General features: G+C 41.9%; 1 protein-coding gene across 11 annotated transcripts in view; it reads right to left on the bottom strand.

The window, feature by feature from the left end:
* Positions 1-15,645, bottom strand: part of TRPM3 (transient receptor potential cation channel subfamily M member 3) — a gene marked incomplete at its 5' end in the record, with an annotated part of 445,271 nt that overhangs the window by 263,773 nt on the left and 165,853 nt on the right. The gene's annotated exons all lie outside the window — the stretch shown is intronic.

Raw genomic sequence — 15,645 nt, 5'->3', positions numbered from 1 at the left:
AACCTTGAGGTTACACCAAGGTGTTTTCTGGGTGGTGGGGTCTAGCTCATGTTATAGAGTAGACATTGGCACCATAACTATCTTGAAACATTTTTCTCAAGAATCTTATTAGAAATCAATAATGTTTCTTGATACAATATAAATCACGAAGCTGGTAGTTTGTCAGGTCATTGATAAATAGCATGATGTTTAAAGTTCTCTATTTTCCTTTGTTTGTTTAAAAACCATCATTGCATACTTAACAGAAGCCTTGCTTGCAGCTAGCATCCCAAATCTTATTCAAATGTCCAGAAAAAGTGTAAAAAAAGCCCAGTCCTTCTCAGGTGGTAACATTTCAGGGGTAGTGTAAAAAAAGCCCAGTCCTTCTCAGGTGGTAACATTTCAGGGGTAACTTTCATAAGGAAAGTTAGCATATGAAAGTGCATTTTCCTTTCATAACAAGAACAGAGAGATGAGAGGTGGAAACAGTCATGCTGTATGAAGCACTTATTCACAGATGACAAGCTGTTGTCCACAAATCCTTTGGTATGCATATTCACTTGAAATACCAAGGACAGTTTGGTTTCATCCACATCGTCATTACTGGGCTATTTGGAGCCGTGTTTTAAGTGGGCCTCGTGCTGCAACTGATATGTGATGTTTTCTATGAGTAATTTGGTGTTGGCAGCACTGATAATTGCTAACTATATATCTAGCATTATGAGAAGATGTAAAAACAGTCCAAAACAGACCTTTAGCTCAGTGCCACCACATCACTGCAATTTTGTATCACAACTCTGTCTTTTAAAATTGTATTTCTTGCCTGTAAAATATCCATAACTGCTTGTCTTTGGTTGCCAAGGATATTAAATTTAATAGCTAATTAATTAGGTTTTCCCTCTTCAAATCTGAAGGCCAAGGGTAGAAAAAGAATTATAGGGTTCATTCAATGTAACAGTTTTTATATACTCTGCTGAAATTAAATACTACAGTGATGCAAAGCCAATCTGATCTTTTTTTAAAAAAGGTTTTAGCATAATAATCTAAGATATATTCTATACTTTAGGTTAAGTTTGCTGTGCTGAAGGCCATTTATGTCCAACTGTTTCATGTCACTATTTTTTTCCCAGTGGAAGATGAAAGTTTTTATCAAGTGACTTTATTTCATGCTTTATTACAGAGTTTGACATAAATTTCCACTGTGTCCTGAGGGCATCTCTTCCTGCACTGTAGCCTAGTCTGTTTAACAATTCAGGTGGAAGGAAATTACTCTGTTTCACTTCACGGTCCTATGGCCTGAATTGCTCACTTGGCAGTCCTTTCAGAAGGAGTACGTACCACATAACAGCATAGGAGTCTTATAATATGAATCGGTCACTATGGCATATTCTGTTGCTTTCAAGTGTGGCCTCCTGTTTGAAGAATATATGTTAAGGTCATTTTCATATGTTGCTTCAGAAATGCTACAAATATTCATAACAGGAGAAGCAACTGGAACTTTTTGATTGCATGTTTAAATGGCAGTTAAATAGCAAAGCATCTTGAGGCAAGCACGAGAATTACGAACAACGTATACCACAGAATTTGTATGGTTTCCCTCTATGCAGAGTTGTGACTGTAAAAACTGTCCTTTAAAATTGGGTTTGCTCTTGACAGAAACCTTAAGGGAGCTAAAAACAAAGACCACAATCACATCTGCTTATTTAAAACCAGAAATTTCCCTAACTGGAACTTAGCCACTTTGCTGCACCAACTTTCCATAAGGGAACTGCCTTCATTTATTTTGTTTCTTATAACTCAGGAGATGATGATTTACACCCAAGTTTAAATTGTTCACAGCAGTAAGGGATGCTTTGGTTTTGAGTGAAATGGTTGATCTCCATTGGAGATTCTGCTTCTTACACATCTTTTTTTGAGCTGGTGTGGTGTTGTGCTTAAACTATGACCTGGAAGCACAGGGTTCAAATCCCCATGAAGCTCCCTGGGTGGCCCTGGCGTATCCACTGGATCAACAGCCCTTCTACCAGAGCAGGAGGATCAACTGGATCCCGCCCATCACATGCATAACTCTATGGCCAGGTGCACTTGTGCATAAGCTCCCTTTCCCTGCAGGACAACCACAGCAAATAATTCCCAAGCGAGAGCATGCTACTGACACAGCCCTCAGGTGAAAACATGCAGAGGAATGGCAGATGTTTTCCTCTGGCTATTTATTTGCCACGTGTTTGGTGTGGCTAGCAGAGCACACGCGTTGCAGCATTCTGTTGCTCTACAAAACCATAGCTCTTCAGATTATGAAACAATGACAGCCTGTGAGCACACACTTTTCTTCAAATTTCCTTACTTGGGTCTCCAACAGGCTAGTATTAAGAAGTGCCGTCCTCTATCTTTTTCGAAAACTCTTCTTCCTCCATGAAAGAGATTTCTGGTTTTATGCTTCCTTTCCAGGGCACTTTAGTATTCCTGTATAATTTCAGTGGAAATTGTGAGGTGGTCAAGGGTGCTGTGTCTGTGTACGGTATTTGCTTTCCATTAATTCATCATTGGCAATGGCACCCTCCCTGTGGAACGCCCTTCCATCAGATGTCAATGAGTTAAAGAACTACACAACTTTTAAAAGACATCTGAAGGCAGCCCTGTATTGGGAAGTTTTTAATGTTTGATGTTTTATTATGTTTTTATATGTGTTGGAAACCACCCAAAGTGGCTGGGGGAAACCCTGCCAGATGGGCAGGGTATAAATCATCATCATCATCTTCATCATGCACCCATTTCTCTAGTGCTCTGAAACATCCTCAGTTTCCCATTCTTCTTGATTTGAGATTAGTTCACTCACTGATTTTAGTTTTAAGAGAAGTTCTTCTTTTTACCCCTTTTTATTAAAAAACAAAACAAAAAACAGGTAGATGGTAAGTAGCCTCCCAACACTTAAAAGTCCAGAAGAGGACACCTGGGAGGGCTTCAGAGTGAATTGTAGAATGAAAGGACACTCACAAAATTCTTCAGCCAACTCTAAAGTTGGTTGATAACATTTGTCAGGAGAAAGCTGGGGGGAGTGCAACCCTGCTGGGTATCCTTGATTTCTTGGCGGCTCTTGATGCTGTTGGCCATGGTATATTTCTTGAATGTCTCAGGCAGATGGAGCTTCAGGGATCCTGCACCTATCTCCAGGGCTGCTTCCAGAAAGTAGCTATGGAAGGCAATAATAATAATAATAATAATAATAATAATAATAATAATAATTTATTATTTCCCCAGCCACTTTGGGCGGCTTCCAACAAAATATTAAAAACACGATAAAACATCAAACATTAAAAACTTCCCTAAACAGGGCTGCCTTGACTTTTAAATGTCTTCTAAAAGTCAGATAGTTGTTTATTTCCTTGACATCTGATGGGAGGGCGCTACACAGGGAGGACGCTGCTACCAGGTCCTCTGCCTGGTTCCCTGTAACTTCACTTCTTGCAGTGAGGGAACTGGCAGAAGGCCCTTGGAGCTGGACCTCAGTGTCCGGGCTGAATGATGGGGGTGGAGATGCTCCTTTAGGTACACTGAGTCGGGGCTGTTTAGGGCTTTAAATTGTGCTTGGAAATGTACTGTTTGGCACCATGGGAGTTGTCCTGTGATGTCCCCCATGCTATTCAGCAGCTGCCCACGCAGTGGTGTAGGTGAGGCACCACAGCTGTCAACCTTCTGAACACCACACATCCCTGTTACTTACTGGAGAGGGAAAGGCAAGCAACTCATGGCCATGCAAGTGCACAGCAGCAAAAGCATTGTCTGGGCTCTGCCCCACCACACTGCCCAAGCTCCTTGTGCATCTCCCTCTGCTAAGTGCCAGGGATGTGCTATGTTCAGAAGCCGGGAGAGCATGGGCCACTCCTGATGCTATTTAAGCTTTAAAAGACCCCTGTAGGAGCTGTCATCAAAAGATGTGGAGTGAATTGCCATCAATATGCAGGTAACACCCAGCTCTATCTCTCTGTTCCATCTGAACTGGGATAGGGGTGGGGGGTGAGCTGTTAGATGGACTGGATGTGCGGCAATAAAATGAGTCTGAATCTTGAAAGACAGAGGTATTATGCCTCCTGTTTAACAACATACAGCTGGCTTTTTTGCGTTTCTGTCTGGCTAGATGTAGCTTCAGCTGCCCCTCAGGTGGGGCCTGGGATTGGCCTCTTTGAAGCCAGCCTTGGGCGGCAAATCCCATGCTTTGATTCCACCAGCCAGGAGAATTCCATGCAAACACATGGTTTTGGCTGCCAAGGATGGCAGCTAAGGGCGAAGGGCCACAACACGCACCCACCGGAGAAAGAGGTGAGCGGCCATTTCCCTCAGTTTAACTACATCTTGCTGAAGGAGGGAATGGAGCTTTTTTTATATAAAAAAAGGAGACAGAGAATATAAGATTGGTGCCTTTATATACAAAGTACACATTATATACTCTGTTGCAGTTGTAAGCTATATGTATGACAAGAATGAGGAAACCTATATTTAATACAAAAATGTTATGACAACCTTTAAATATGTTATTCATGTTAGTGATTGCTGTTGCCCTATTCATGCAGAGATAAGAATATATTGAAAAGCAAGAAGCTTCAGCAAGCAAAGCACCAATATGCCTAACATTCTTTTCCTCGCTCAATTTCAGATATATTTTTCATTCAGTGTATACTGTATCTTGGTAATGGCACAATCAAAACATATGATCAACAGTATATTTTCCTCATAATTGTCAATATGTGAAAAGAAATTACGCATAAATTATTTTTGAATAATTTGAAACAAGTTCATTTAGTTTTATGTACAATTAAGGATTGCTTAACTGAACCTGAACAAAACTCATCTAATAATATTCCAATCAATATATAGAGAGAAACCTTAGAACTAAAGAGACCCATGGGAAAGAAGGCATGAATCTATATACACATCCACAAATACTGATGTGCTTTGGGAATACTAACATTTCATAGGAGGTGCTTTACAAGTTCTCATCATGAAAAGTTAGGATTGCTTCCTAGGAGCACATTCCAATCTTCTCTATCCATTTCAAACTTATGGACTTTTCAAAAAACCCATGAAAATGTAATTGGATCAATGCTCAAGCATCTCCACAATCCAGGCTGTGTGTGTGTGTGTGTGTGTGTCTATTGGGATGCTAGACCATAAGTGGTGCACTGCCACTACTGTTAATACATTTTGCACTGCAGTCTTTCAAGAAACAAGTTTGATCACAAAACCGTTCATTCAGTGCATGCCACAATAGCTATTATGAGCAACCTTTAAGGAAGGGCAGAAGGACCTTCTAAATAAAGAACTGATTGCATTCCTATTGGTTGCAGCTCATCTACTAACTGCTCCAAATTGGCAGGGTTTGGCAATTGAGGGTTGTAAGCAAAGATAATCTGGCCACGTAAAAACATAGCAACCTATTTCAAAATTTTATTCAGAAGCAAGTCCTATTGAATTCACTGGGGCTTACTCCCAGGTAAACTGGTGTAGGGTTGCAAAATTAATATTTCTAAATAGGTCCCAGAGTGAGCAGCACTTCTAGCAGTAATCATACTTTGCCACAGTTCTGCAACAATGCATCTCTATATCAGAAAACTACACTAAAACACAAAACCATGACAAATGGCCATAAAATGCAACCAAATTATATTTTTACACAACTTATAAAAGACAATCTTTCTAGCATCTTTACACTTCAATTCATGCAGTACTGGGAGTATGTTTTTAACTCTGTCAAACCAAGAGGTGGTCTATCTATGTTCTCTTGCAACAATCTCATTCCTTTTATATCCCCAGTCGCGATAAGAAAAGCAACAAGGCCCCATGGCTTACAGTAGGAACAGCTCTATTGTGGCATCTTATGATGGTTATTTAATGGGACATAAGCTTATCTGTACTTATCTTGCATTGCCAAGTTCTATAGCTAGAATGTGCCACTTCTAAACCACGCTGTTCTCACATGTGAACTGAAACTGGTTTACAGAGCTCATACCATCCCAGATGGAGATGTCTGATGGACATCTAGCTGAAGATTTAGCAATTTAATTAGCAAACTGATGGATACAAGCATGGATTGCACAGTAAAATCTCAGTTAATTGTAAATAGAGGTATACAGAGGACTGGGAGAATTTGGGACATTTACGCTAGAAGTGATTGAGGAGAGTTAAGGCTTTGTACAGACATGAAACTAATGACTAGTTTGTGGATAGGGTGGGCAGTGGGAAAGAAAGACTGGGAGGATGCTTCCAGTTGCATTAAGGTGTCTGTCACAGGAATAAGAGGGCCACTGAATAGTGCCTAAAGCACTGAACATGGGGGGATGGGGACGCTAGAGGCTTCCCTTGTTATCTAATTTAAACCTGTTCAATAAAACCACCATTAGATCTGGAACTGCTTTATCATAAAGCGCTGTATGTCCCTGTCAGCTGCTGGGTATTTACCCACCCATTTTAGATGTTTTTAAAGAGAGCATGGAGACAGAATATATCCACACATGTGACCAACCTGTGTCCAGACTTAAATTCCTGACCATCACTGCTTTGAACTTCACCTGTACCTTGGTTGTTTGTCCCAGACCGCTGGGTGCTGTCACAGGGTACATTTGATGGGACTGATTCAACTAAGTTGTTGCAGTGGTGGAAGCCAGTGCAATGAGTTTCATCAGTGCAACAGGACTCCCCCCCCCCCAAAAAAAAATATATGTTTCCAAATCTGCTCAAGGAGGCTTGGAACAGTCCTCAGAACAGGGTATGGGGGGGGGGAGAAGAGAATATTCCATCTAACAACCAGAAATGTTTGCACTGACAGAATACAGAAGTCACAATGATGAATTTTGAAAGAAGGGGGCAGAGATGCCTGATTAGATGTATATAGTAATCCAAGGATCTACATGTGTACCAAATTTCAGTTATGTGTTAGGGACACCCCAATCTCAGTGTCCATGGTCAGGGCTTGACCAAGCCAAGTCCATGTATAATCAGGAGGTTAATGGCTGAATTTGGAAGTGAAGTAGGAAGAAGATGCAGACTAGGCAGGGGCTGAAGGTCATGGCTTGAGTGGTAATGTTAGGTTGGCCAATTCATAGGCTTCATACTGACAACTCATAGCAATAACTAAGTAAGTCGGTCAGGCCTAAGCAACTTTATATAATCAGATATGTCCTTATTTCCCACCTCCCCATCCACAAATCACTAGCACTTTTTGTTTGTGTGTGTGTGTGTGTGTGTGTATCACTATTCATAAAAAATAAGAATAACTTACAAAAATTATACATGAAACCATACAATAAAAGGCATATAAAAATTGAAATCAGGAATCAGCTAAAAATTATGGAAAGGAATCAAATAGAATGGGTCACTGATTCTAAATACTTGCAGAATCAGGATACCATAGATATTTTTAAAAGCTACAGTGGCCACCTTGTAAGGAATCTCATTGAGAGGCAAGATATACATTTATTAAATAAATGCAAAAGAAAGTGGGGCAATAGGGCTGTCCAGTTCTGTTCTATTTGCCCTTAGAAAACCCTCAGGATATGGTGGTACGGAGGAGTTAATGCCTGTTGTGGTGGGAAAATGGGAGGAGGTAGCTCCCATTACCTGAAGGCTGAACAGACAGGGCCCTGAATGCAGTTTCTCCATAATACAACCTCCAATGACAGCGTGCCTTCATTGGGATCTGACAACATGACCATTTAGAGGTAGCTAATGTTTATAATCATATTAGTTGCGGCAGGCGTCTTTTAATTTCGTGATTGCTGTCACCATCTGCAGTGATCATGGAGCCCAAGAAAGTAAAATCTCTCACTGCCTCCATTTCTTCTCCTTCTGTTTGCCAGGAGGTGATGGGCCCAGTGGCCATGATCTTCGTTTTGTTGTTGTTGAGCTTCAGACCATATTTTGCCCTCTCCTCTTTCACCCTCAATAAAAGGTTCTTTAATTCCTCCTCACTTTCTGCCATCAAGGTTGTGTCATCTGCATATCTGAGGTTGTTGATATTTCTTCCGGCAATCTTAATTCCGGCTAGGGAATTCATCATATGATGAATTCTGCATATAAGTTAAATAAACAGGGAGACAATATACAGCTTTGCCGTACTCCTTTCCCAATTTTGAACCAATCAGTTATTCCATATCCAGTTCTAACTGTAGCTTCTTGGCCCACATAGAGATTTCTCAGGAGACAGGTGGTCCACAGGGTCACGAGGAGTCGGACACGACTAAACGACTAAACAACAAGTCAAAATACACAGTGAGACCAGCAAAGTGAACAGTAGAAACGTCCTTAGCAAATGGTTATTTTAATAAGACTATGGTATTTTAAACACTAGTACAGTGGTAACCTCGGGTTACAGACGCTTCAGGTTACAGACTCCATTAACCCAGAAATAGTACCTCGGGTTAAGAACTTTGCTTCAGGATGAGAACAGAAATTGTGCGGCAGTGGCATGGCGGCAGCGGAAGGCCCCATTAGCTAAAGTGGTACCTCAGGTTAAGAACAGTTTCAGGTTAAGAACGGACCTCCAGAAAGAATTAAGTTCTTAACTCGAGGTACCACTGTATACTGCTAAATCAGAGATAGTATTTTGAATGTGGAATGATCTGTGCCTACCTTAACATAGTTTCTCCCTAACTTTTTGTCCATGTTTCTTTCCGATGGTGGGGGCGGGGAAGCTGCAACTTGCAGACATCATTCTAGATCATGCAGATGGGAAGGAGTGAAAAATGAGAGACAACAGGCTGCCTGAGAAAGGAGAGGAATCCACTCACTTCCAGCATATGATTGTTAGAGATTACTTCCAAGGAAATGCAGATCTTGAAAGAAAGAAGGTTACCTACTTCTATCCCAATGGCACGTATAATTTTATTGCGTATGTGCATAACATTGATTGCCATTTCCAGAGATACAACCACTGAAATTTCTACCACAGTACCTGTTAAGTTACTGATGATGTTACTAAACTATTTTTCAGCAGCAGCATGCATATCAGCTTTTTAAAAAGTCTATTAAGACTTCCATCTGGCTATTGCTTCTCCAGCTGGTACACAAACACCATGATGTCTCCTGGTTCACTCAAGATGCTGAAACCCAGACATTAACTTTAATTGAAGATGCAAATTTTGTCCACCCTAAATAAAACAGCTTTTAGATTTATGACAGAAAACCAACTGGGCCTGTGTTTTGACATGACATGTGACTAGCAGCGAGTTCTGCTATTTCAATAAGCGCTACTAATAACGTTATTAAAATTAGAAAATGAACAACTTACTTTAAAAACAAATAAACAATTCAAATAAGTTGAAGTTCAAGGGCCACAGTATTTGAAAGATCTGTATTTAATATGTAAAACAATGACCCAAGAACAGATATGTTTGCTCATCACAGGTTACATAAAAAGAGGACAGACACTTAAATATTCTTACTGATAGTATGCAACAACAAAAAAGGATGTCTGAAATATGAGTACTACAGGAACACCCTAGAAAGATTAGGTCCATGTCCAAACCTATGGGTTAAATAAACCTGGAATGCTCTTCTCCAACTCAGTGTCATGCCTGATTTTGGCTCTGCAAGTGGATCTCAATAGGTTCAGGGCCTGGAGGATTCTGGGAAACCAGCCCAAGAGCCACCCAACATGTGGGCAGAGCTGGGAGACACACTGTACACAGACTTGTCAGGTTCTTGTTTCTAGACCAAGGGCAGGCAAGCTGGTGGGCATCCTACAGCTCTAGGATTGCATGTTGCAGGTTTGCCTCTAATCTGATACTCCCCTAATTTCATGCAGATGGCAAAGGGGGGGACACAAGGAAAGGTGGGGGTGCAGGGAGTTGACGAGATCTGCTTCGAACCCAGCTCTACCTTCCGGGCTGGACAGCTCCTCTGATGTCCTTAAAACATTTAGAATACACTGCTGGACAGCTCCATTGCTTATCTAGGAAATCAAAACCTCACAACTTACAACTTGGAGAGCAGGACATTCAAAAGTTGAGGGTTGAACTAGGCAGCAGCAACAACAACAACAACAACAACAGGCCAGAAAGCCAGATGGTTAATATTCCTAGGATTGATGCATTGTCCAGCCAACCAAAGGCTTTATAATGCCCTTCATTAACAGGAAACTGTTGCTGCAAGGGGTGTTTGCTGTAGGGGTATGAGGGGAGGGGTAGTACCTCTGGCAGGGGCACGTTGTGCTCCTTCTGGGGTTGTTTGCCCACAGTTGTTCCCTGCACTCAGTTCTCACCTGCAACTCCAAGAAACTGTCAGCATATGACAGTAGCCACACCGCAGGCAACAGCTGTGATTGGCTGCCCAGCTGAGGGCAGCCACTGGGTCTCAAACCCTCAGTGAGTTAGGGACTTGCCCTACACACAAAGACAGACTCTGGTGGATTGAAAGGAAAAGACCAATGGTCAAGAAGGCAGTTTCTGTATGTGCTGTAGAGGGAAGTGAGCAGCAGACAGGGCTCTTCAACCTGGGAAAGTAGGTCATCTGGAAGGAAAACTCTGACCCTAAACCTCTGCTGCCTTGTGGGACATCTTCAGGAAAAGAAAGGGTTTAGGAGTAAACCCTACACAAATCCTGAGTGGCTTGCTCTGCTTTTCTTTGGAGCACATCAGTGAGGCCAAGGTGGGGGTCTTGTCGCCTGGGCACTGCCCAGGCTTGGTGCTGCTAAGATAGCCATTTGACTTCCCCAGGGGCAGACTCCATTGTCTCTTGAGAGAGACAGATGCCAAGAACGATGCTACACATCATGAATATTATTTCCTTGTTATGTTTGAAGAGGGCTTTTGGGTCTGAGCATAGAGTTCTAGCTAAGTTAAGACTTTGGTCTCACACCATGAGGTTCTAGGTTCAAGTTCTTGAGCTAAATAGTATGTAAATGCATCCAATTCAATAAATCGTTCAAATATTATAGCACACTAAATCCTTAATAGTCTGTTTCCTTGTTGATAAAATGGAATACTAATGGGCGGAGGAGACAATTGTATGAACACTGACAGTGTTAGTAAGTTGAGGTAGAACATGTTTGCCTGGAATGAAAATACAAGCAACTGATTTGAAGATGGTCCAGCTGGTCAGCAACGGTGAATGACCCCTCCTTAGCCAAATAAAATCAGGCCATTGAGTGTCCCACATTTCATTCACTGTTGTTCAGCTGAGAATGTTTTAATAGTTTCATGCAGCATGACAATAATTAACCTAGAGATCACCTGCTCAATACTAAGTATTTAACAAAACCCTGTAGGGTTAATGTTCTGTGGTAACACAGCTAAGATATTAATGCAGTAACTATTTACTACAGGGAATTAACATAAATCAAGCAGGTAAATGAACTGCCATATTGAAGGTGAAAAATCCAAGTGTGATTTTATCTTTATCATTGGTTTAATATGAAAAAGTATATGGGGGAAAAATCAGATTTGATTGGGGAGGGAATTACATACTATGCTTGGCAATGGAGATGCCCATGATGATTCTCTTTGGCAATTTGATATATGTTTTCTATCAGTCAGCATTATTGCTTAATAAAATAAATAAATAAATAATAAATAAATAAATAAATAAATTTTGCCAGCCCACACATCGGACTGGGTTGCCCAGCTAACCTCATGTCATAACAACAAAAGGGGGAAAGGTAAGTACACCTGGAAAACACATATACAAATATTATCATTTAAGTGTTCAAAAGAACCAAATAGCAGTCTGCCATAATATAGAGAAAAAGAAAAATATCCACCAAGGCCTTGGTCATGCACACTTTACTTTTGCTCCTCCATCTGAAAAGAGCCGTCAGTCCTGCACCAGAACCAGTGAAGGCGGTGAAGGTCCTGTGTGAGTGCCTGGAGGCGATTGGAGAATGGATGGCGGCTAACAGATTGGGGTAGAATCCTGACAAGACAGAAGTACTGTTTTGGGGGGACAGGGGGCGGGCTGGTGTGGAGGACTCTCTGGTCATGAATGGGGTAACTGTGCCCCTGAAGGACCAGGTGTGCAGCCTGGGGGTCATTTTGGACTCACAGCTGTCCAGAGAGGCACAGGTCAATTCTGTGTCCAGGGCAGCTGTCTACCAGCTCCATCTGGTACGCAGGCTGAGACCCTACCTGCCTGCGGACTGTCTCACCAGAGTGGTGCATGCTCTAGTTATCTCCTGCTTCGACTACTGCAATGTGCTCTATGTGGGGCTACCTTTGAAGGTGACCTGGAAACTGCAATTAATCCAGAATGCGGCAGATAGACTAGTAACTAGGAGTGGCCGCCGGGACCATATAACACCAGTCCTGAGAGATCTGCATTGGCTCCCAGTATGTTTCCAAGCACAATTCAAAGTGTTGGTGCTGACCTTTAAAGCCCTAAACGGCCTCGTCAAATGGCCGTCAAAGAGAAAAATAATGGCCCAGTATACCTGAAGGAGCATCTCCAACCCCATCATTCAGCCTGGACATGGAGATCCAGCGCCGAGGGCCTTCTCGCAGTTCCCTCATTGCGAGAAGTGAGGTTACAGGGAACCAGACAGAGGGCCTTCTTGGTAGTGGTGCCCACCCTGTGGAACGCCCTCCCATCAGATGTCAAGGAAATAAGCAGCTATCCTATTTTTAAAAGACATCTGAAGGCAGCCCTGTTTAGGGAAGTTTTTAATATTTAATGCTGTATTGTTTTTAACATTCGACTGAGAGCTGCCCAGAGTGGCTGGGGAAACTCAGGCAGATGGGCGGGGTATAAATAATTTGTTGTTGTTATACTGTAAATAGCTTCCCAATTTCTCCTAAGTTTCAAAAGCCTTGCAGAAAGCTGAAAACAAGGAGAGGCTGGGGGGGGGTGTGGAAGGCCCCTTGGCTGTGGATTTCTCTCCCCTCCCACCGATGATGAGTTGCTATTACTGAAATAAGAATCCGTAAAAACCCTGATGGGCAGGCAGAACTGGTCCTATAACTTTCTAGATTGCAGCATTTGGCAACTTTTTATTTTTCCTCCTTCACATTTGGCTTCCAATGTACTAGCCCAGTGAACAATGTTACCACCTGAAAAATAATCACATGGTCAACCTGTTCATGTCTCCTGTAAGCTGCACTGACTAACAAACCTCAACGATGTGGTCTGAGATGGCCTTTTTCTTTTCGAGCATTTCTGGAGAATTCTCAGAAGCAGCTCAGTTTATCCCAATAATCTTCCAAAACCTGGAGAGTCTCAGCCCAGGGAGCTCCGCTACACAATGTGGCAGAGTCAGAGAGGACAGCCAAGTGGACTCATAAAAGCCCAGCTAACCCAGTTTCCTGCTCTCCACTCTGGGAATGTTTACCCTTCCTAGTAAATTAGTCAGGAGATATTAAAAAGTGCTGCTTCCTCAATTAATCCTGGGCTATGCAGCTGCGGTGTGTGAGAGAGCAGTGGAGATGCTGCCACAGCCACAGCCTTAGAAGCTGGTCAGGGCATAAAAAAACTGCAGTGCCAGCCTTGGGTTGCAATCCTATGCCATCAAGTGATGACATTGTGGCCTTAGGGATCCAGTGGCCTTAGGCTCTCCCCTTCCCTGCTCCCATGATGCCCCATTTTGGGGTTTTCCGTGGATCCAGAAGTGGAACACCTGCCTGTTGATCTAATGGGTGGAATGGGAAGATCTGCACCAGCAGAGTAATGCTTGTATCATTCCTCCAGTGGAGGCCAGCAGGGCTGGAAAGGGGGAGACCCCCACCCAGCAAGACACAAACTCTGTCTGGGACAAAGGAGGCTTGGCTTGTAGCCTGAGCAATGCAGGCCTGGAGCAGGCAGAGAAATCTTCACTGGGATGCTCCTGTGCTACGCTGAACTTGTAGCGCACAAGAGCACAGGACCAGGGTCTTAGTAATGCAGGGGTTATAGAAGTTCAAACAAAGTGTGTCATTATTTTTTCAAGGAAATTCTCAATACACTCTGAGGAAGCTTTGCTTCAAAAAAGAAAAAAAAGGGGGTTGTATGGATTTCTGATATAAACTTTGAAGGGCAAAGGTAATAAAAACACACCTGGTTCATGTAAATTGACCCAGTTTTAGTTTATTGTGAACTGAACACAGGAACCAGTCCCATTTAAGTGTGTCCTATGTGTATGCCAAAGCTTATCCTAGAAGTCTAAAGCTCCCTCTCCTTTCCATGTAGAAGGGAGCTTGTTCTTATATGCAGAGAAATGAACTATCCTTGCATCATCCTAAACTTCTTGTTAAAAGTTGCATAACAAGCTGTATTTTCACAATTTCACAAATACAGGTTTCTATTATTAATTAAGATCTCTGTGTATGGTGCAACATTTATTTAACAAAATATCACTAACATTTAAACAATCAAAAGGGCTTATCAGTATTTACCTATGTCTTCTTTTCTCCAGGAATATAAAAATGTTGAAGGCTGCAATCCTGTGCACACTTACTTGGAAAAACTTAGTGGCACTTGCTCAGTTAACTTTCCCATGTAATACAGTCCCTGCCCAAACTTGATAAAATTCTATAAGAGCTTCCTATGTTATAAATTAAACCTATCTGGTGTATGCACCAACCATTTTCATGAAATGATAATTCATATTCTGACCTATTGTCGTACACTGCCCACATAATCAATTTTTACTGCAGATAAAAAGAAGCAGCAACTTTTACTAGAATAAGTTCCAAATGTCCAGTTAAGAACTGCCATGGCACAATTGCAGCAGCTTATTCAAATCACTTACTGCAATAACTAGTCATGGACCTCAAAAAAACCCCTAAAATAAAAGCTCAACTATTACACATTTTAGATAGTCATCCATATATTCATTTTCTTTTTGTTTGTTTCAAAAGAACTACACAACTGATGGACCAAAATTTACATTTGAATATATGCCCAAACACCACACCTTTGGATTATTTTTAAAGTCCAATGAAAAGTTAAGATTATAGTTCATACCAAACAGACTGGCCTCATAACTATGGAGGTCACTTTATGAATTATGACTGTATGGCTTATAGAGTGTACACAGTTGAGTCTGAAATGACTACACACATCTTTTCCATCATGTGCACATGTGGCAGACAACTGTGATGGGTGGGCTATCTCCCTAAAATAGACATGTGTAGCCACATCACGTGTCATGGCCTCCTGCTGCATCCATTTATGGTGTACAATGTCAATATGCTGTTTATAAACAAACAAACATAATAAAGATCAAGCTACACAAAACTGCCATTATGTGATTCTTTTCCTGAGGTGCTTTTGCGGCTTGGTTTTCTCTCTTTCTGAAAAGCAGCCCCAGAAGTTGTGAGGGACAGTGAGAAAGCATTAGGAGGAGGGGCTGTTTAACCTTTTGCTGCCATCCATGGGGGGGTGTTGGGCAATCTTGGGAGAGATAAATGGGACAGAGGGAGGGAGCGAAAGGTCCTCCCTGCCAGTGTCCTAACTCTGCTTCTCAGCTTCTCTTTCCTTCTCTCTTGCCCACATGGGAAGAATCATGCAGCCACACGTCATGTGTAGTTGGGCTGCAATCCTATGCAGTTGGTGGGGGTGTCCTCCAAGGAATGGTACATGGGACCAGGCTACTGTATATGTATAATAAAGCACAGTTCTGAAGACTTGCTGCTCAATAGATGTTTCTTTAAAATTTGCTAAACTGGGTATAGTATTGTCAGTGGTACCCTACAAAATTGTGTATACTCA

This window comes from Podarcis vaucheri, assembly GCF_965113315.1.
Source record: "Podarcis vaucheri genome assembly, chromosome: 11".
Classification (NCBI taxonomy): Eukaryota; Metazoa; Chordata; class Lepidosauria; order Squamata; family Lacertidae; genus Podarcis; species Podarcis vaucheri.
This window is presented reverse-complemented; position numbering and strand designations above follow the sequence as displayed.